This window comes from Misgurnus anguillicaudatus, chromosome 16 (assembly GCF_027580225.2).
Source record: "Misgurnus anguillicaudatus chromosome 16, ASM2758022v2, whole genome shotgun sequence".
Taxonomy (NCBI): domain Eukaryota; kingdom Metazoa; phylum Chordata; class Actinopteri; order Cypriniformes; family Cobitidae; genus Misgurnus; species Misgurnus anguillicaudatus.
This window is the reverse complement of record NC_073352.2, coordinates 32,284,900-32,307,500: the sequence shown is the minus strand read 5'-3', so window position 1 is coordinate 32,307,500 and position 22,601 is coordinate 32,284,900. Positions and strand designations below refer to the sequence as shown.

Below are 22,601 nucleotides of genomic sequence, written 5' to 3'. Positions count from 1 at the left end.
TTAGTCTACTAGTCCTTGTAAAGTCATATCAGGGAATTATAAATGTTATAAATGTATTGCTGAAACACATTACAAAGAGTGTGAACTGAACTGGAGTTAAACACCATTAAACAGTTTTACATTTCTGTGTTCAGGATTATTTGGGTGGGGCCAAAACTGTGGCTCGATGATGCATTGCAGCCATCGAGCATGGCCTCGCCCCTAACACAATCGTGAGCATCCATTCAGGTTGTAGCGGCGTTTGAAAGTGGCCATGGTTTCAGCACCCTATTTTTAAAGAGCACCTATTTCATTGCTAAAAAGCAAAGTTTTTTTGTGTATCTGGTATAATACAATGTGCAAAACACATTATTTTCCACATACGGTACATTTTTGTCGCTCCAGATTTCACTCTCTTCCTAAAACGCACAGATTTGAAAAGCTCTGTGTTCCTGATTGGCCAGCTAATCTGTACGTTGTGATTGGTCTGAATACCTCTGACGTCAGCCGGAAATTTGACGCTCCTTACCATGTTTGAAAGATTCTGTCACAAAGCAATGCTATCAGGAGTTACCTTACAGGCTGTGAGTCCATGTGGGAGGAGTTATGATAATGTCTGTCTCTCTACGTCCCAGGAAGTAAACTGTTGCCTACAATCCGTGTGTTTGTTGTAGTCCAAGAAAAGAGATTTACGTTGGAGATGATAACTCATGTCAACGTTTCTTTGTGGGTTGTACATTTTGGATATCGTTAACATTTAATAATACACACTTACACACCAAAGAAAATGTAAAAACGTGAATCTGACAATAGGTGCTCTTTAAAGACCACTGAGCCAAAAATGTTTATTCAATGGCATTGTGAAGGTCCTTTATTTTTAGGAGTGTATGTTGAGGTAAAAAAGAAAGTTTTTGTAGTTTATGACAAGGGAAAGTAATAGTTCTTTGGGGAACCAAAATTGGTTCTTTTATGGTTTTGCTGTCTAGAGCTGTTTTTGTATCACCTTTATTTTTAAGAGCATAAACACACATAGATTGTAAAAAATCAAATCAAATCTAACACCTTGGCATTGAGGAGACAGTGATGTTATCACCGTAATTGCATTAGCATGAATATCCGAATACAGTATGGTCAACTTCCAACGTGTGTAGAAACAAAAATCGCTTGTAAGTCGTAACCGATAACAAGAAACAACACGGTGGTCTTTGTTTATATTCAGATAAGCTACAGGCATCATTACAAATCTGGCTGTGATTTTGAAAACATTGTATATGCCGATCTAGCATCAGGTGATCATTTAACACGTCGCCACTTTTCCTAGACCGATTAATGACATTCATCTCATAGCCATTACTTGATGACATTTTACCTTACATGGGTCGCCCTGATCTAGTCCGTTTGTGCAAAAGTGCAAAGCTATCCGTCTTTTGAGGGGCCGCAGTATGGGGTACGTGGCTGCTCTGTCACAATGTGCGTGAGTCTGCACATCTTCTCTTTCTACGTTTTCGCTGTTGACCACCATAATAAGCTGCTGTAATGACAGAGCCACCCAACGAGCGTCTGGGCCTCGTGTAGAAGCCGCCCCCTCCCATAAACACCAACACTTTTAGCGTCAACACACAGATGGAAGTGTTTCACTGGCATTCAAGTGATAGGGGGTGGGATGGCCAGAGTTGTTTATCTGGAGGTCAAGCGAGTTAACATTTCATCACGCAAGGACCCCTCTTAATGACAAAACACATACACTTCCAACATTGGTTAATGGCAACAATCACACATGTGCAAAAGCACACATTTACATGCTAATGATGTTATCCATATGTTTTGCCACAGAGTGTAGTGCAAGTTGTTTTTATCTTAGCGTAATTGCGTAGTAATGAAATCCATGTTTGTGTAAATGTGGTTGGACACTAAATGCATGCATTGAAAATTAGTTCATGCTTTAAGCAAAATAGCTTATTGCTAATTAGGGATGCTTAACGATTAATCGCGATCAATCTATAGCACAATAAAAAAATTTGTTTACATCATATTTGTGTGTGTATTGTCTATAATAATTATGTATGTATAAATATGCACACATGCATGTATAATTCTAAGAAAAAATTAGGGCTGTGAAAAGATTAATAAGATTAATCGCGATTAATCGCATACAAAATAAAAGTGATTTTTGGCATAATATATGAGTGTGTGCTGTGTGTAATTATGATGTACATATAAATACACACATATTCATGTATGTATTTAAGAAACATTTACATGTGTATATATATTTATTTACATTTTTATATATTCTATATTATATATATAAATAAAAAAAATCTATATAAATAATTTTTATATATACAGTAAATAAAAAATCTGACATGAATATATATGTATGTGTGTGGTTAAATATACACAATAATTACACACAGTACAAACACATATATTATGCAAAAAATAACTTTTATTTTGTATGCGATTAATCGCGATTAATCTTTTCCCAGCCCTAGAAAAAATATATTTATATATTAAGTATTTATAATTTATACATAAATATACAAATGTATATACATTTCTTAAATATATACATGCATGTGTGCGCATTTTTCTATACAAGTTATTATACACGTTATACACATATATGATGTAAACAAAAACTTTTATTCTAGATTATACATTAATCACAATTAATTGTTAAGCATCCTTATTGCTAACTAACAATAGAAAATGAAAGGCCCTGATACTTTGAAAAGTGATGAAAGTATACAGAAATAGTTTTAAATTAAATGCATAGATAAGTAAAATAATTTGAATGAACAGTGGATGGTTATTCACATCAGACTGGGACACGTGTGACTGACAGACAGAATTCATTTGCCGCTCTTGGCTGGTCAGCAAAGCAAACAAAATTCGAAACAGACACTACAAAGCCACATAAATAGGAATAAAGTCAGAGGAGCAGCACAGTTGCTGATCATATTCAATCTGAAATGCAGTCGGTAATGTCTGAAAGTATCATCTCAAAGCCCTGAGATCAATCATCAGATTTACACGTGTATAACGGTACATGCAAAACATGACTGCTCACGGTTTTATAGCATATATGTCTGGTGTACAGCCTGATAACATATGTGAAAGAGATGAAGATATGAAGTATGCATGTGGTCTGTTTCATTGACTTTTTGCATCATAAAAATTTCACTGAAAGCTTTTCTGAGTATTCCCAATGGTAACTCTGATTGCTTTTCATTACTGTAATACCATACAGTTTATACTATATTATAAATCAGCATTAACAAATGTTGTACAGTACACGTGGCATGTTTAATGGATTTACCTTTACTGCGCATGGCGCCTGAACCATCACACGCTTGCTTTAACACACATTGTAATCTCCAGATAACACAGCGCCGCTTTACTTATTCGAAACGGTTGACTTAAGCTCTGTTATTTGGCTGTTCGTGATCTCTCATGGCCACAGCAGCGTTTAATTTGACAGTCCGAGTTCCTGCTCTGTCAAACCGCAGTCAACATAAACCACCTGTCAAACATCACCCAAAAAATGTCTGGTTTTGCATTTTGGAAAACATAAAACGGTAAGAAAGAATTTTGTTAGTGCAATGAATAATTCCTCGGTTATAAATTATAAATGCATTTCACATCTGAAGACAACACTGCCAAGAAATTTATGACAAAGTGGATAGCAGTATACAAAAACATAAAAAAGTGGCATCTAGACCTTTTTCAAACTTGACAACTACATTATCCTAACCCTTATGATCATGTGTGGTGGATGTATGGAGTTCACATCGATGTCCTATATCAGATTATTAACAGATCTAGTTTATAACCTGTTTATTGGCTCATAACTTTGGATTATGTTTAATGAAATTGATTTATATAAGAGCTTTTTTACCATGTTACATTCAGGGCTCAACGCGAATAAGTTTATATACTGGTGAAAAAGTAGTACACTTCCATAGTGTACTTAAAGTGCTTTATTTTCGCACACTAATTTTGTATTTGATATACTAAAAATTAATCTTTAGTACTTCTTAAGATGTTCTTAAGATCATCTAAGTGTACTTCACTGTGCTATTTTGAGACAACATAAATATGAACTAAAATATGCTAAAAATGTATTTACGTACCACTTGTAGTAAACTTGAAACCATCTTTGTATGAAAGTTGAGTTCAAGTTTAATACAAGTGTTAACTAAATACATTTTTAATACAGAGATAGTACTGTATGTTAAAAGTGCATTTTAGTTCATATTCATGGTGTCTCAAAATAGCACAGTGAAGTACACTTAGATGATCTTAAGAACATCTTAAGAAGTACTGGATTTGAATTTTTAGTATATTAAGTACAAAATTAGTGTGCGAAAATAAAGCACTTTAAGTACACTATGGAAGTGTACTACTTTTATACCTGGGGGGCTAGTGGTTCAGGTTTTCACTTGCTCTGCCAAAATTTTCACTGGCCCCACTAAAAAAAGATTTAATAATAATTATAATAATAATTAATTATTTATTTATTTATATATAACGGTGACGATACAGTTTTACTGGCCCAAACGTCTCTCACGCTGGCACCGGGGCTTTGGGCAGTCCTTTATGTTGAGCCCTAAATGTCATTGTTTCAAAGCAGCTTTACATGAATATAGAAATAGGAGAACGTTGAAAATTCATTAATAAATATTAAATCGTCAGGGTTCCCACGGGTCCTTGAAATCCTTGAAAGTTTGTGAATCTGGAGGAAATAATTCAAGGCCCTGGGAAGTTTTTGAAAATATACATACATAGATACAGGTCATTGAAAGTGCTTGAATCTATTTTATGCAAGAAGTTTTATGGAAAAAAAAATCCATATTATTCCCTGTGTAGAGTAGGATAATATCATAAAAATTCTAGACTTTTTAAGCACACGTGCTAAACTGTTCGCTTTAAATGCTTGTATCTTCTGTATGCGAATGTTGATTCATACCAGAATGCTTTTTTGCATAGTTGTGTTTGACACATAAAAACGTCTCGGGTTATCTATGTAACTGTTGTTCCCTAAGAAGGGAACGAGACGCTGCGTCTACCTTGCCATACTTCCTGCGTCCCTGTAACGCCGTCTTTGGCAATATTTCAGATAGCGATATACTTCCTGGCTCCCAGGCAGTCACCCATCATTGGTTGAATTTGATATACACATTCAGATGCACTGACCTCTGGAAGCGTCCCCAAAGTGTCACCGCAGTGACGCAGCGCAAGTTCCCTCGAAAGGGAACTGTAACAATGTGTCTTAAAAGGTAACACGATGTAACCTTGCTCTCACTTGAAGTGTGTGTTGACATTTTGTCCTTGAATTTGAGGGTATTTGACCGGGAAAGTCCTTGAAAGGTCCTTGAATTTGAAGTTAACTAAGGTGTGGGATCCCTGAATCGTATACTGTACAAAGTGATTATATTCTTTGCTTGTTTATATAATATTTTGTTTTCCAATAAGGGAGAAAGTTGCCTGACAGTCCCAGACTAAAATGCAAAAACATCTTGCACTGATTTATCTTAGCATATATCACTGCTATTGTTTTGTCTTGAGATGCACACCAGTATTGTTTTTTTGTAAGGTATGTTTGTTAAATCTACTTAATTGTCCTTAACTAATTGATTAATCCAAACTCTGTCTGGGAAACCGACCCTTACTGTACGTTCACACCAGACGTGGTAGATGCGACAAAACTCGCGCTATTTATGGGAGGGGCTTCTGCGACTCCGCTCGCTTCCTGTAATCACGTCACTACTAGAGCAAGCTCCTGATTGGTTAACATGGCGTGAATAAACGGCAAAGTTCAGATTTTTCAACTTTCCTGTGTCAACGCTCAATTTGCATGTTCCGAATCCGCGCCATTTGCGCGTACCGCGCTGCTGGATAGAGCAATTATATTTAAAATTCCTCTATTACTTCATGTGGGGACCAGGGTTAATCATGGTATTGCCCTGCTCACCTCAAATTACTTTCTATTGAATGACTTTAATTTATTTCAGGCTGTGATATTGGAGAGGAAAAAGCAATTGTGGTTTAAAGCTGAACTTTGAAGATTGATTTCTGTGATTTCACTGTCGATGTTTATTATGAACAGTTGTTGCGCCTGATGAAAAGATGGCCCGTCTCTTCTTCGGCAGGGGAAAAGATGACGTTTTTGTTTTCTTCGAAACGTTTGTTTTAGATAGAATGTCACAGTAGCTAAATCAAGCTTATGCGTAACTATATGAAACAGACCTTCTCTGTGGGATACTGAATTCGGCAAATGGTAAGATCGTCCGAGCTGAGAATAGCAATACGCTTCAATTATGTCATTTCTGAAAGGTAATTTAATGAGACAGCTATAGGGGACGACATATGAGACCTTTAGAATGCCGGCGACTTTGATTACATCCAGATTGAATCAAACCGGCATCAAGTTTTTAATCTTGAAGTTGTTACTCTTATGATAATTGTCCATGAGACAGCTCATCAGATAGTGATGGATATGAAAAATAAAACACGTGTGGCGTCTTCCAGCATTGAACCATCATCCGCAGTGTCTCCGAGTTCACCGTATAGTGTTTATGGGTCCTGTTGGTGTAGAAACTAGTTACACTTGTATTTATAGCTCCTGTGGTTTGGTCTTCTGTAACATAATACTGTATAGTCCAGTAAGCCAGAAAGCTCAAAGATGAAGCCGTTATTCAATATGTTCACTATGTTGACTGTGATTTGTGTCATTATACACAAAGCCCTGAACCTCATTACAGTAAGAAAAGCCTTTTAGATGATATAGATTATGCCATATGTGACCAAGAGAAAGAGAATTATGTAAGCTACAATTTACAGCAAAATACTTTTAGTCTTAAAAGGAAAGAGATCAAAGTAATTTAACTGATTTACAGTACATTTAATCCAGAGGCTTTCAACCTGGGGTTAGTGAAATGTTACAGGTTCAAGTTAAACTTTATTGACAGAAACCACAGACAATAATTTAGACTCCTCCCACATTTTGTTCAAACAAACAAAACTGTACAAACACGATTTTACATTTATGCATTTGACAGACGTTTTTATCCAGAGCGGCTTTTTTGCAGTATATATTTTTCCAAAAGATTGAACAAGATGAACAAGAACATTAACTCATTACCTGCTAGCCATTTTCCTTCTAGGAAAAATTTCTTCTAAAAATATATAAACATACAAATATATCAAATGAAAGAACATATAATCTGCTTTTAAACAAACAACACACAAACAAACAAAACGGGGAAAAAACGTGTCATCCTATCTTTATTTTTTCTCTGAATATAAACTCTTAAATTTGGGTATTTTTCTTTAAAAATATATTTTTATAAGCTGAAATAATTGCATTTTTGTGAAGGAATTTTGTTAGAGATAAGATTCAGAATGATTATTGAAACATACGTTTTGGCTCAATGGCGGGGAAAGAGTTAAAGTGGGTAGCTCACTGAAAATGAAAATTCTGTCATCATTTACTCACCCTCAAGTTTTTCATAACCTGTATAACTTCTTTGTTCTGCTAAACACAAATAAAGATATTTTGAAAAATGTTAATAACCGAACAGATCTGGGGCACCATTCATACTAACTTCCGTAGTATTATTTTTTCCTATTATAGAAGTCAATGGTGCCCCAGATCTTTTTGCTTACAAATATTCTTCAAAATATCTTCATTCGTGTTCAGCAGAACAAAAAAATGTTATTTAATTACTTAAAGGGTGAGTAAATGATGACAGAATTTTTATTTTTCGGTGGACTATGCCTTTAATTATTTTAACAATAACTGTTCTTGTATTCTCATGTACAGTTTATCTAAGGTTTTATATTGTTAGAGCTTTACTGTAATTATTCCTGCATTCCTACAAAGCCCAGAGTAAAACTTTCCGTATTTCACCATTTGTGAAAGAGTGCAATTTATCTTTAACACTAAGATTTTTCGATTAATCTTTTTTTATGTGGTTGATTCAAAATCGATTCTCAAAGGCTACGAATCGAATTTTTTTTTTTTTATGAAATAACCTGATCCTGTTTGATCAAGGAATGCGACTGTTTTGACTTTTTTCAACATACATTTTTCATCTTGCATAAAAATTGTATTGTATTTAACACAAATGTATGCATTTGAAAATAAGAGGGTTCTGTTTTAATGTACCCAAGTGTACCAAAAATTAAAGAGTTTAATATACAGGTTTGTGGCTCTTAATTTCTTTTTATTAATCACCCACTTGTAAACTTATGCTTACTGTTCTTTTTTATAAATATAGTATTTGTATTAAATTAAATATTTATTGAGTCTAACCGAGAATCAAGCAGAAAAATCGAACATCTATTCGGAGAATCGGAATCGAAAGGAGAATCAAAATCGGATTGATTTGAAAGCTTGTGAATCGAAATCAAATCGATCTGGAACATCTGAATCGATACCCAGCCCTACTAAGCTCTCCCTTTAGTATTTCACTGAAATTACGCTCACTTGTTTCTTGCTGGGTTCAAACCTGACACCATTCGGTTCCCTTAGAGTTTGTAACCACTAGGCCTGAATGGCCTGATGGTATTTGTTGCCAGATGTGCTAGATTTAGAGCAGGGGAAGCTAAAACCCGAGACCTTTTTTCCTGTCAGTCAGTGATCTCTAATAGGGGTCTGAACCAGCAGGGGTTGATTAACCTGGAATAATAACAATAATGTCAACAAGAAGAGTGTGTCTGCGACTAGAGCTCATTAGCATCCCAGCATTCCCTTCTCCTGGTTTACTCTGGACAGGTATGGTTTCTATTTCACAGTACCAAAAGACGGGGAGGGGATTGATGGAAGTGATTTAGTGCCCAGGGGATAGAGGGGGGTTAATCGGTTAACCAGAGAGAAGGGAAGGTGGGGGGTTTGGCTACCGATCTTAAAAGTCTGGGAGGTATGCCCATGTCTGCTTTGTTCTGACATAAATATACGCAAACAGGAAGTGATGCGACGGGCACAGATGCCTTATTTACAGACATGCATGCTCCATCTCTGTTGATCTGTGGCACTGGATTTGCCTAATCCTGATTGTTTCCATCGTCACACATGAAGTGCTATGTGTTTTACACCTTTCTGCTGCATGTGTCGAGTTACTGCTTATGTTTGGGTGGTATAGGATTCTGCCGGACTCAGTGGAATCTTTGAGAAATTGTCACTAAATTAGAGCTGCAACAACTAATAGATAAAATCGATAAAAATCTTTCATTATCGATTAGTTGGTCTGGGGCGTTGCCCCGTCCGCAGTGTTGCCAGGTCCTCTGCCTTTCGGCTGAGTTCTGAATTGGGCAACTTTTAAAATGGTTTCCGCAGGTTGGTGTTTTTCGGCGGGTTAGAGATGGAAGGATTTGGTCTATTAGTTGTTGCTATTTGGGCTGTGAGGAGTCATGGGATGCTTTTGGACTTATATGAGTTAATTAATCTTGGGCAAAATTTCCTCACCAGCACATCCCTGAAGACTCAATTTGTTTTATTTATTTCTATTTTGACATTTAAAGATGTTTGACTGTTTAAAACTGCACAAACTTTTTTTAAGGCTTAAAATATCAAATTCATAAACATTATATTAGTAAAACTCTGAAGTAGTGTGTGGCTTTGCACTTTTTAAAGTACACTTCTACACATTAATACCCTAATTTAGTGCCTTATTTAGCTTTATTAAAGGTATTGCGGAGGATTTTATTTTTCCGGGTGGATCATCAAGCCTATTGGTCCTCCTAGTTGTCAATCAGCACTGTTGCGCAACTGCATTTTTAAAAAAAGTCGAGAAAGCGGTTCTTTTCTAAAATTCGAGAAAATCCTCCGCTATACCTTTAAGTAAAAAAAAATTAATTAAGTAAATATTAATGTGGTATCCTAATAGTCGATTAATCGAAACAAAATAATCGCCCAATTAATCGATTATGAAAAAACGTTAGTTGCAGCCTTACACAAAATGTTATGGTCATATTTCACCCCATAATCAAGGGAAAATTAAAGAAATTGTATTTTTCAAAAAGAAAAGTAAGCAAACAGATACAATTGATTGTTTTGTATAAAAATTAGGGCTCTCAAAAGATTAATTGCAATTAATCGCATACAAAATAAAGTTTTTTTTGCATAATTTTTGTGTGTGCACTGTGTGTGATTTTTTTATATATATAAATACACACACACATTAATGTTTGTATTTAAGAAATATTTACATGTATATTTATATATATTTTTATATATTTTATTTTATCAATATTAATAAAAAACATACCTACTGTAAATATAATTCTTCTTAAATTACATATATATGTGAATATATATATATATATATATATATATATATATATATATATATATATATATATATATATATATATATAAAATAAATTATCTATACACACAGTACACACACATACATGTATTTTGCAAACACAAACTTATTTAGTATGTGATTAATCGCGATTAATCTTTTGAAAGCCCTAATAAAAACACACGATTAAGTTTAAAGGCTGTCCTGTCAAGACTGTTTAATATTTAATAATTATAATAAATTTCTAGAGAAAGAGTCTCACTGTATGTTGCATTTAGAGAAATCCCCCCAATGCCACTTACAAAAGTTGCGTCTCATTTCGAAGGCTGCATTTGTTGACTGCAAGGTTGTCTCATTTCATAAAAAATACATTAAATAAAACTAACATTTATTCCTTGTGAGGTGTAGTCAATGTTTTTCTTGCTATGAAATGTAATGACTGCTTTTCTGGAAAAAAACAGCATGCATGTGCAGTATATGAAAACAAAACTACAGAAATACTCAAGTTTCAATCAATTCGATGTTTTCAAAGCCCTAGAAGACTTAAAACGAATAAGCATGTTGTTTATAGACATTTATTCGGTTGTTTTATAATGTACAATGCAAAGTATTATACAAGATGTTTTGTCTTCAGGTCCTCCTGGGAAACGTGGAAGAAGAGGCGACCCTGGTGAGTCATATTTCTTTATCGCTTCATGTTTGTTGTTCTGCTAAATCTTTGACAGTCAGGCCGTAAGCATTCAGTGTGGTTTTGAGTCATTGCTGTTTTGTGAGTAATGATGATTCAAAGGTATTAAACTGCTTGATAATGACTCGACTATGTACATAAAAATGCTGATTTGTAAATAAATTATCCGGTAGACAGACATGCGTCTGTAAAGTGACTCATTGTCGCATCACTTGTAAAAGTCTTTGGTAAAACAACTTGCCCGAAAACATCCAGGGTCTCTTTAAGTAAAAACCTGAACAGTTTGTACATTAAATTCTATATTCACCTCCTGCTCAGATCCGATTAAATCTAGGATCGCTACGTTCTTGTTGAACTGGCGTTTGTACAGAAGGACAATTTCGTACATCTGTTTCTCAAACCGGTTCCAGCTCCAGTGCCCTGGGAGAGGAACATCAAACACTGGCAGAACACTTTATTTACATAGAGATAGTGGGTCATTTTCTCACTGATTCTGCTAGATGTGGTTCTGTTTAGCTGTGCCTGCTTGTTGTAAAGTGGGCAGGGAAAAGTTGAACTTAGTTTGTTTGAATGAGAGAGAAACCTGGAAGATATTTAGAGGACCAGTCGGTGCAAAGATTTGTTCAGTTACATCTACATAATTCATTCATTAAAAACTGGAACCTCATCAGTTTAAAAACATCTTTTATTTAAGCGATTTTGATGTCGGCCCGTCTTTTTATAATGTAACATGTGCTCTGTTATTTCTTTAAGCCACACACATTCACTTTTGACTTTTTCCCCATCTTGCTCTTAAATGTTTCACAAGTGGTAAACTTCAGCTGTTTTGGGCACAGTGAACTTGACCGCCCCGACCACCCTAAAAATAAGCAACATGTTACTCGCTCTAGATTACTCACAGCATTGCTAGTTTTTGTCTCATTCATGCAAATAAAAACATTGTGTGATGAGGAGAGTCTTCACTTCACTCCTCTGCTTTACAACCGGATGTGAAATTATAAGTTATTGCAGTACCAGCGTGGTTTTGCCAATTATAATCAATATGGCAAAAAAAAATATTAAAGGAATAGTCTACTCATTTTCAATATTAAAATATGTTATTACCTTAACTAAGAATTGTTGATACATCCCTCTATCATCTGTGTGCGTGCACGTAAGCGCTGGAGCGCACTACGACGCTTCGATAGCATTTAGCTTAGCCCCATTCATTCAATGGTACCAATCAGAGATAAAGTTAGAAGTGACCAAACACATCAACGTTTTTCCTATTTAAGACGAGTAGTTATACGAGCAAGTTTGGTGGTACAAAATAAAACGTAGCGCTTTTCTAAGCGGATTTAAAAGAGGAACTATATTTTATGGCGTAATAGTACTTTTGGGAGTACTTCGACTCGCCTGAAAAGTCCGCTCCCCTTCTCCCTCTCATAATGGGAGAGGGAGGGTGTTACTGCACCGAGTCGAAGTACTCCCAAAAGTGCTATTACGCCATAAAATATAGTTCCTCTTTTAAATCCGCTTAGAAAAGCGCTACGTTTTATTTTGTACCACCAAACCTGCTCGTACAACCACTCGTCCCAAACAGGAAAAAACGTTGATGTGTTTGGTCACTTCTAACTTTATCTCTAAATGGTAGCATTGAATGAATGGGGCTAAGCTAAATGCAATCGAAGCGTCGCAGCGTGCTCCAGCGCTTACGTGCACGCACACAGATGATAGAGGGATGCATCAACAATTCTCAGTCAAGGCAACAACATATTCCAATATTGAAAATGAGTAGACTATTCCTTTAACATTTACATTTTCGTAAGGGCATTTGCCTCCATAGGCGGAGTTTCACTTTTGTGTTTGGGGGCACCTACCAGGAAACAAGGGTACTGCATTTCTCAAGTAAAATGGATTTGACTGACGGTGCTCTGAAAAGTAAACAGACATATGCGCTGAATAAAAAAAAGTAAGTGGGTCCAATATCATTGGTCTGAAAAAGTAGGTGGGCCTTGTTCCACCCAAATATAATAATTCCGACGCCTATATTTCAAACGATTCAATCAGTTCTCGATGCACAAATTCAAGTCCCACCCTACCTTTTTTCATTTCAGAAGCCGTTTCACTCGGATATATGTCACCATGGGGAAAATTTGACAATCGCTCAGTTTCATTGCGACTTAAATAAAATTTAAAAGGACAATGAATATGAATTGTTATATTTCTATTTCATTAACAGCTCAGACAAAATCATAAGTGGCTCTGGTCTGGGGAGGGGGCAGTGCCTCCCTGTCCTCCCCAACTCCACCTATGTTTGCCTCACGTCTGTTTTCCCATCTTTGCATGAATCTGTATGTAATCTACTAATAATTAAATTCACTTGTGGTGTGCACACACCGTAAGAACATGGAGTCTGTGCCGCAGTGTCTAGACAAGAGCAAATATAAACAACTTTAAGCCCTATTAAACGTATCTTAAATCGCTCTGCCTACTCTGAGGGTCACCTGACATACAATTCTTTAAAATGTTAAATATGTGAAACTGAAAGTCACTTGGCTTATTTTATGTACTGATAATATTTTTAACATTTTACTTCTTCTGTTTGTTTATTTTGCAGGACCTTCAGTAAGTACCTTTAACTTCACATATCAACATCATGAGGTTTTGAATGATCTCTGTAAAATGGTAAGGTTGACATCACATGAAGCTTCTGGGATCATCTCAACACAACACAACTTTTAATCGATTAAACTTTTAATCGATCTTCTTACTGGTACTTTGGAGTATGTTTCAAAGTCTTGAAAAAGATTCAAGTTCTCAAACCTAACAGCAGTTAAACGCACAGGTTATATTTCGACTGCAAACTAGTTCACCTGCTTTAGATTTACTGTAGGTTAAATTAAGCCGTCAACACCTCGTCGCAAACTGTTATCAGGCCTCTAATTTGTCTGTCATGACATCATCTATCAGTGCAATGCTTACAGATGTCAAATTATGTGACAGCTTTTAACAGTTTAGGTTAGTTGACGTGGACGTTCACATCTAGTTTCTGCTCTTTTGTAGAGCAGTGCTCCACTAGTTTATTTTTTCTGTGACGTCAAGAAACACTTACAAACTTCAAAATGTTGTTAATCCCACTAGTGAACACACACAACGTTTACTTTAAAAAGATTGACAGGTTTTAAAATGTTTCTATATTCGAGTAATCTAATTGGTCTCTAAAGTTTACTTAATCCAAGTTAATCTAAATTATTAATAGTTTTTTCTTTTGGTTGTACTTTATAAAAACTTAAATTAAAAAAATCTGCATCAAAATAAACAACATAACAGCTGTAGTGATGTTATCGTGTATACATCACAAGATTAAAAGTTGTTAAATATTCATTAATTTATTGTACCCAATTTTATTTGTACAGGGGAAACATGGACGAGACGGTTACCCGGTAAATTCTCTTTAAATTATTTTCTTTCTGGCTCTTTCTCTTAAAGGGATCGCGTTCACCCAAAAATTACAATTCTGTCATCATTTACTTACCCTCAATTTGTTGCAAACCTATATACATTTCTTGGTTTTGCTGAACAATTTCTGGGCACCATTGACTTCTATAGTATTTTTCTCCTATGCAAGTAAATGGTGCTCCTGTTTCCTGCTTGATTGCAAATATATTCCTTTGTGTTTACCAACCAGCTTTGTACAGCTTTGTAACAACTTGAGGGTGAGTAAATAATGATCACATTTTTTATTTTGGATGAACTATCCCTTTAAGGAGCTGCATTTCTTTCTACCCCAACTTTACCTTCTTACTGTCAATCTTGACAGATCTTTAACTTAACTTTATCATTTTCTCCTGCTTCCCTACTAAACATCAGTTTTAAATTTGTGCAGTTTAATGATTTGTGTAGTACAGTCAGAGATAAGTTAGTAATACTGTCAGTAATATATTTGCAAAACAAGTTACTGCACCCTTTACTTTATTTATCAACATTATGCACATCTTGTCATATAGTGTCTGATAGTCGCAGTGTAAAAATAGCGTGATTTAACACTACTGCTGATGTTTCAGCTGCTTGAACCGTAATGATGCTCAATTTCCTGGATACGAGAAAGCACTTCTGGCTTTAATTACATTCTTAATGATGTTTCTCTGTTGAAAATGTTTTACCGTAGTACAAGCCATTGGCTAAACTGGTGTCCGGGAAACTGAACCAGAGATACTTAGGGGCTCTGATAAAAAATTTCCTGCTTTCTGGATTACCCTGAAATGGAGGTACTGGAAAAGAAATCGGGTGTTGAAAATGGATTGGCCATAGACAAATCATTACATGTGACTGTACAGAAAAAACAGCATCACCAGCAGTTTATGTTTTCTTTTGGTTTCCAGCGTGGGACTCCCCACCAGGTTATATCAACTGGTTTCTCTTGGTTTTTATTATTTTATTATATTTATATTAACATTGACCTCTGCCAGCACACATCTAAAGATTGTTGTCTGGACGCAGGTTCGTTTTTATTGTTTAAATATTTTAAATAAGAAACACATGGAACAAATTTTATTTGCTAGGTAAACTGTAGGCTATTCATAATATAATCTTATATTCAGACTACATTAACCCTTTAAGGTGATGTGCGCTTTCAAATTAATTTAACTCTTCCATTCTTTGGTCTAGAAGCAAAGTCTTGGTCTTTTTTTTAAAGAAGACACTTTAAAGTTTTTACTGAAGTGTCTTGAGTTCTGAATATTAAACTGAAATATAATTAAAAAAAATAAAAATAATGCAATAAAGTACACATTTTATGTTAAAAACCCACAAAATTAAAATGTTTTACTCTCAAAATGCTATGAAAATAAGGCCAATTAGTTTCAACTTGAAATCAAAAACAATGTTTTTTGAAACACTTTTAGTAGTTTTACCAAATAAGGCCACTAGGTGTCAACGGTTTGCTGCTTACTCACAAATCACAAATTAATAAATTACCATCATAGCATCTTTATTACTGAAAAAAAAGGTTTTGAAATATGTAAACTACATTCTTAGAGCTTTCCAGTGATATATAGGTTGTCAAGATTTTTAAAGATTTATAATAAGTGATAGTGAATAGTAATACATCATATGTATTCCTACGGGTTGAGTGATATTTAAAGGATTAGTCCATTTTCTTAAAAAAATTCAAGATAATTTACTCACCACCATATCATCCAAAATGTTGATGTCTTTCTTTGTTCAGTCGAGAAGAAATTATGTTTTTTGAGGAAATCATTCCAGGATTTTTCTCATTTTAATGGACTTTAATGGACACCAACACTTAACAGTTTTAATGCAGTCTAAAATTGCATTTTCAAAGGACTCTAAATGATCCCAAACGAGGCATAAGGGTCTTATCTAGCGAAACGATTGTCATTTTTGACAAGAAAAATAAAAAATATGCACTTTTGCACTTTGAAACTGCAATTTCAAACTTCATTAAAACTGTTACGTGTTGGGGTCCATTAAAGTCCATTAAAATGAGAAAAATCCAGAAATGTTTTCTCAAAAAACATAATTTCTTCTCGACTGAATAGAGAAAGACATCAACATTTTCAATGACATGGTGGTGAGTAAAAAAATATTTTTTTAAGAAAATTTACTAATCCTTTAACAAAAATGACTGTCACTTCAAAATTTATATCATCAAATGCCCTTGAAATATGAAAACTACATTCTTACATTTACTACATTTCGGGTTTATAGGATGTCTAATAATAAATATGTAAAAACCCCTTTTGGCAAATGAAATTTTAAATAATTTCTCATACTATATCATTATTTTTGCAAAATTGTGAACTTTGAAAACCTCATTCTGAGCTTTTCAACAATATATGTAGTTTGTCCATATTAGTGTTGGTTAAGGCTAAGAAATTATTTGTTTAAATACCAAATGTCCCCCCTGTGGGACAGAGACAGTTAAGCAAAAAAAATCTATATTTTACTTTATTTTTAGTGTATACATAAATATTAATGTTCTTTGCCTAAAACCATTTTGTTGATTTATGTGTGCAAATATGCGGGGCTTGCATGATTTCATAATGCAAAAATCACATATATCTTAGCAGAAGTTTAAAAAATATTGCATTTACTTCACACGACAAGCGCAGCCATGTCCTCTGTTGCCATGGGAACGTTATAAAGTGATGTGATTATGTGACGTGAACATCATTCAAAAGCTGCAAACAGTTTTTGCAAGTTCGCGCAATTTCATCGCATAAAATTGCATAAATATATTTTTTAAGAAGACGTGCCGCAAGATCAAGGATTTTTGCCTGCGGCAATCACAAAAAAGCTTTTTCTGGAAGGACTGACAAAGAAGGTTCTGGTGATGTTGAAGGTGCTTTATGGAGCCATACAGCTAAGAGCATTTCTCAGGCCTTTATTTTTACGTTTTTTTCCAAGGGTCTTTGGGATAGATTGCAGATTGAGGTGTAATGTTGTAATTGATGTCACCTGATATGCTGGTGGTCTGGTGGCCTCTAGTGGCTTTCAGGAGAACATCAGAGGATTAGTGTGATGAGTTGCAGGCCGATCTGGAACATGTCAATTTGGGGTCAAATTGTGGTTATTTTGCTTTGAGTCACAAAGCGAATGAGACTTTTTACCTTTGTTTTGTCTGGTCTCTAATTGAGGAGCCCTTGGTTTAGTTGGTTTGGCTCAGATTATCATGCAGTGTTTGGTTAGTCACTGTGGTGTGAAGTACGAGTTTAAGAGAGAGTATATTTGTCTTAGTTGTGACTAAGCTTTACTGCGTGTCTTTAGCAGTCAATTACACATCAGATATTATTATCTTATTATTATTTTCTCTCTCTCTCTGTCTCTCTCTCTCTCGTCCCTGCTGTGTCATAATTATCACAGAGATGTTTGTAATGATATGCCACACAGCATCCACTACCAGATCACCGTCCAGATAACTGCATATGTCAGGCCGGCACATTCATGCCAGCAACTTAGGATAAGAGTAACACTCATGGTTTCCCAGACTTGTACGTCTGCCGGGAAAAGTCTGTTGCTAATTATAGACAGGTGGGTGTGTTTGTGTGCGCGTACCTGGTTAACCGTAGTGTGGGTATTAAATGTCCCCACAAAGATACATTTTTTTTAAATTGAAGGGACATTTTTGGTACCCATGAGAAAACTGCTTATAGGCTATTGGTGTATATTTGAAAATGTAAAATTGCAGAAAGTTTTCTGTGAGGTTTTGGATTAGGGAAAGGGAATAGGATAAACAGTTTGTACAGTATAAAAGTTATTACGTTTTTGGAAAGACCCAGTAAAACAATCCTGTGTTTTTGTGTGTGCATCACACACTTATTTAGTATAAATTTCACAAAGAAATGTTTAGGTCGTACTTCGTCATATCAATGGCCAGAAGTCTCGTGAGCAAAGCTTAGCTGATGAAAGAGAAACAGGAGCCAAAAAGGAAGTTTGTGTATGCACACAGTGGCCCCACAAAATCTTTTAATACCTGTGAAATGTCATTGCGTGAGATACAAAAGTGACGTCTGCAAATAAATGTTTTCTTTGTAATTAATTTAATTATTTTAAACCACTTCAGGGAAATTATTTAAAAGTATATCATTCGAAACAGTATGTAATTTGAGTTAGTTTGGTTTTTTATTTTAGGTTTAGTTTTATTTTAATTAAATAAGTATTACAAAGCAGTACATCCAGAAAAACGTGATTATGCAATCACATGATTCAACGCATAATCAGCCAAAGGCCGCATATTTATGCAGGGGCCGCATTTGATCAAATACACCACACTTTTGCAGCATAAATTGCAGATTTCCGTGCGCAAAATATGCGGGACTTGCATGATTTCATAATGCAAAAATCACATATATCTTAGCAGAAAGTTAAAAAATGTTGCATTAATATTTTGAATTAACTTTTATTTATACGTTTTTAGTTTTCAGGATAATTTTAGTTACATTTTTAGTAATTTTGCCACAAGGTTTTATTTTATTAGCTTTTTATACATTTTTCAAACTAATACTGCTAATTTCAGTTAAATGTCATTTTTATTTCAATTTTAATTTGAAAGTTTAGTTAAAATTTTGTTTCAGTTAATATTTTTAATGCTTAAACTTATACTTGATAAGGCAACTTTTTAAATTATCATTTACTTCGTTTTCAACTAAAATGTATTTGATTAAAATGAAAGTGCATTTCATCGCTAAACAAAGTTACTTTGTGTATTTGGTATAATACAATGTGTTTGCGTGGTTTATGGTTAAAAAACACATTAATTCCAATTTTATTTAACAGAGAAAGGAGATCAGTCTAAATATACACATCTTATTTGTAAAGCAGTCAGGAGCACAAATATTTGACCTCCTTTTGTTCAGGTTTCCGCATTCTGTAAGAAAGAAACTCAAGCCCCATAATCTCACCGGTGAGAGAGGACCAATCATCTGGATCTAATGCCTATGAAGTCTCTCTCGTCTCCAAAGGGACTATCTTTTACCGAACTGTTTTATACTGTATATAAAATTCATCTCCTTTCTACTGGCGCCCAAATAAAGATTACCACTAGCATGCATTTAACATTCATAAACACTTTACAACAGATTCTGGCTTTGATGGCATGTTGGAAAAATAAATTTGTGGGTAACACTCGGATACATTTGGGGTTCTTTGCTGATCCTGTTTCTCCTCATCTCCCCTGACAATTTCTGTCACTTAAACTACCCTGTGAAAACGTAAGGGGATCTTGCACATGGTGAACCCACCACCAAAATGCTCAGGGGTGCGTTTCCCAAACAACGACGTAACTCGTTGCTGAACGACCATAGTACGATGCACCGTTGGATAAACAAACTACCTTGTCACGACTGTTTCCCGAAAGCATAGTAACTTTGTCGCACATTCATCATTTGAACAATGTTGGTTTAACAACATAGTTGATGATGTCACGTGGGAGGTGAAGTACTAATTAATCTGTGCAAATTGATTTAATATTTGCATGTTTTTATGCACAAAATCACTTAAATTTGATATTTTTGGTCCAAAAACTAGACTTATTTTCTTGGGTCGTTTTGCTCCTCAAGAAAAAGCATCTTAATTTAAATTTTTTTTAGATATTTTTACTGTAAACAAGATACAGTGCAAAAAAATTATTTTCAAGAAAAAATTCTTAGTATTCTTGTCTTGTTTTCAGTAAAAACATCTAAAAATTCTTAAATTAAGATGCTTCTTCTTGATGACTCGAGAAAATAAGTTTAGTTTTTAGACCAAAACTATCCAATTTAAGTGATTTTGAGCATAAAACATGCAAAAAAAATCTGCCAATGGGGTAAGCAAATTTTTCTTGAATGTAGTTTTTAAGAAAAAATTTCAAGATTTTTTTGCTTACCCCATTGGCAGATTTTTTGGCTTGTTTTATGCACAAAATCACTTAAACTTGATATTTTTGGTCTAAAAACTAGACTTATTTTCTTGGGTCGTTTTGCTCATCAAGAAAAAGCATCTTAATTCAAGAATTTTTAGATGTTTTTACTGAAAACAAGACAAAAATACTAAGAATTTTTTTCTTGAAAATCATTTTTTGCAGTGCATTTAAGGGATAATGTATTGTATTCATTCACGGTAAACGTATTAGACACAGTGGCGGCGTTTCACGAAAACCTAGGGTATGGCAAAAATTCTTCGTACAAGAAGGCCATTCAAATAACGAATCTATGAAACCACATTATATCCATATGTGTACATACTCCACCAACCTGTATAAAATCATACTATGATTGCACGGATGTACACTTACTGACAACAATACGGAAGCAATACAAATGAAAAACAAAAATAGAAATCATTGTTGTTTAAAATGCTTTTCAAATGTTGTCAAGTGCAACTCCAGCAACAGATAAACTAAAACAAGATAATATCAAAACATACTGTAACATCCCTTCACAAATCTTGTCTTGACAGCCGCCAATAAACACTTATAAAAACACAATAAAGACTTTTAATGATGTGATAGAGCACACGTAGTTAACCCAGCCAGCTAACCAACTAAGACTAAAACACTAAATAAAACTCTTAGTAAAACAGGGCTAAATGCAAAAACAAGTCTTACCTTTTGTCGTCGTGCAGTTTTTATTCCACAAGTCGCCATATTCAAAAACGCGCGCAAATAATTATACAATTCACTTCGACTGCGCTACAATTTCCCAGTGTAAGAGAACATGTTTATTTCTCCACAGAGAACAAATCATTTTACTTCTGGAATAATGTATGCAATATGCATTGCGCGAGTGTGGGGGAGAACCGTGAGTCTGTTTAAATGTTAAAACAAAAAAAGGAGTTTACTTGCGAAAATAAAGATTACAACAGCGGTCATCATGAAACCTCCTGCACAATTCAAGCTGCGCTGCAAGAACGACACGTTGATGACATCAAAGTACCGCGAGGATGAGGCGAGAAATCATCGGAAGAGTTTGCTTTCAGACCGCTCTCGCGGCACGTTGATGTCATCCACATGTCGGTTCCTGTATTATAGCATGAAGTCGAGCACACGCGTAAATTATCCATATTAGTGATGTACCAATGTTCAGATATGTTCTACTGAAAATATTTAACATTATTTTTAATGAGCTTCATTATAGCCTGTTGATTTCTGGTGTTTTGTCTGAATGCTAGGGTATGGCAACTGCCATACCCTGCCATACGCAAACGCCGCCCCTGATTAGACAGGGCTGCGTTCCCCGAAACCTTCTTAGCTCTACGTCGTTCTTAAGTTGTACCTTAAGCTGTACCTTATCGTTAATACGTGTTTCCCGAAACGTTCTTAGTTACGTATCACTTCTGTAAGTCATTCGTTCGGAAGATTGGTCTGGAGCAATCTTAGCTATACCTTATCCCACTTGACTCCGCTAGGGGCCATGACCATGACTGTGATAAAAGCTTATGTATATTGCAGTCTATATAACTAAATATCTGTTAAAAAAACTTGAAGTACACTCCGTGTTAAATTAGGCATTTTTTATTTAAAGAATAAAAAAATTCACATAATTAGACATCATTACACTGATGGTTGTTAGATTTTAAACTATTAAAAAAACACTTTGGGTTTAGAAGTTTGTGAAACTATGGCAGGCAGCTATACAGCGAATCTTACTATTTCATTTGTGCATTTCAAATCCGTTAAATCTTTAGTTTATCGGCTATTTTAACTGCAATAAAACAAATCATGTAAAATCGCATGCCACGGGAGCACATTCATCACAAAATCATAGTTGTTGATTTTCCTAAATATTATTATTGATGTTAAGTCGACTTTGTATCGAAGTTTTTAATTTGAGGCAGCTGCATATCATATTCTTTATAAACACTCAAAAGAAACTGCTCCACTTGATCATTGCTTGTATAAGGTCAACACATTTTCCACATTAAAACTAATCAAAGCTAAAATCTAAAACAATCATAATATATTTTTATATATCATATAATATATATTTTTATGTTATATTTAAGGTAAACTGACAGGCGCGGCTCCAGAAATGCGTCCATTAAGCGTTACCCGCATTGTAAACGCACTGTTGCGCATCCAGTGTCCGAGCACATACTTTAAGTAAGCAATAAGGTACGAGAGGCTGTGCTGTATCGTGAAT

At 34.8% G+C, this 22,601-nt stretch overlaps 1 protein-coding gene and 1 long non-coding RNA gene across 2 annotated transcripts in view; both read left to right on the top strand.

Moving 5' to 3' along the window:
• LOC141350080 (uncharacterized) overlaps positions 1-10,964 on the top strand; it is a 118,294-nt gene extending 107,330 nt beyond the window's left edge. Inside the window, exon 3 of the long non-coding RNA XR_012358032.1 lies at positions 10,927-10,964. This is a non-coding gene — a long non-coding RNA (uncharacterized lncRNA). The remainder of the gene's footprint in view (positions 1-10,926) is intronic.
• A 3,420-nt stretch (positions 10,965-14,384) lies between these two features.
• The window catches only part of col23a1a (collagen type XXIII alpha 1 chain a), a 55,217-nt gene continuing 47,000 nt past the window's right edge, over positions 14,385-22,601 (top strand). Inside the window, exon 1 of the mRNA XM_073854508.1 lies at positions 14,385-14,405. The gene's annotated coding sequence lies outside the window, so the exon portion shown is untranslated. The remainder of the gene's footprint in view (positions 14,406-22,601) is intronic.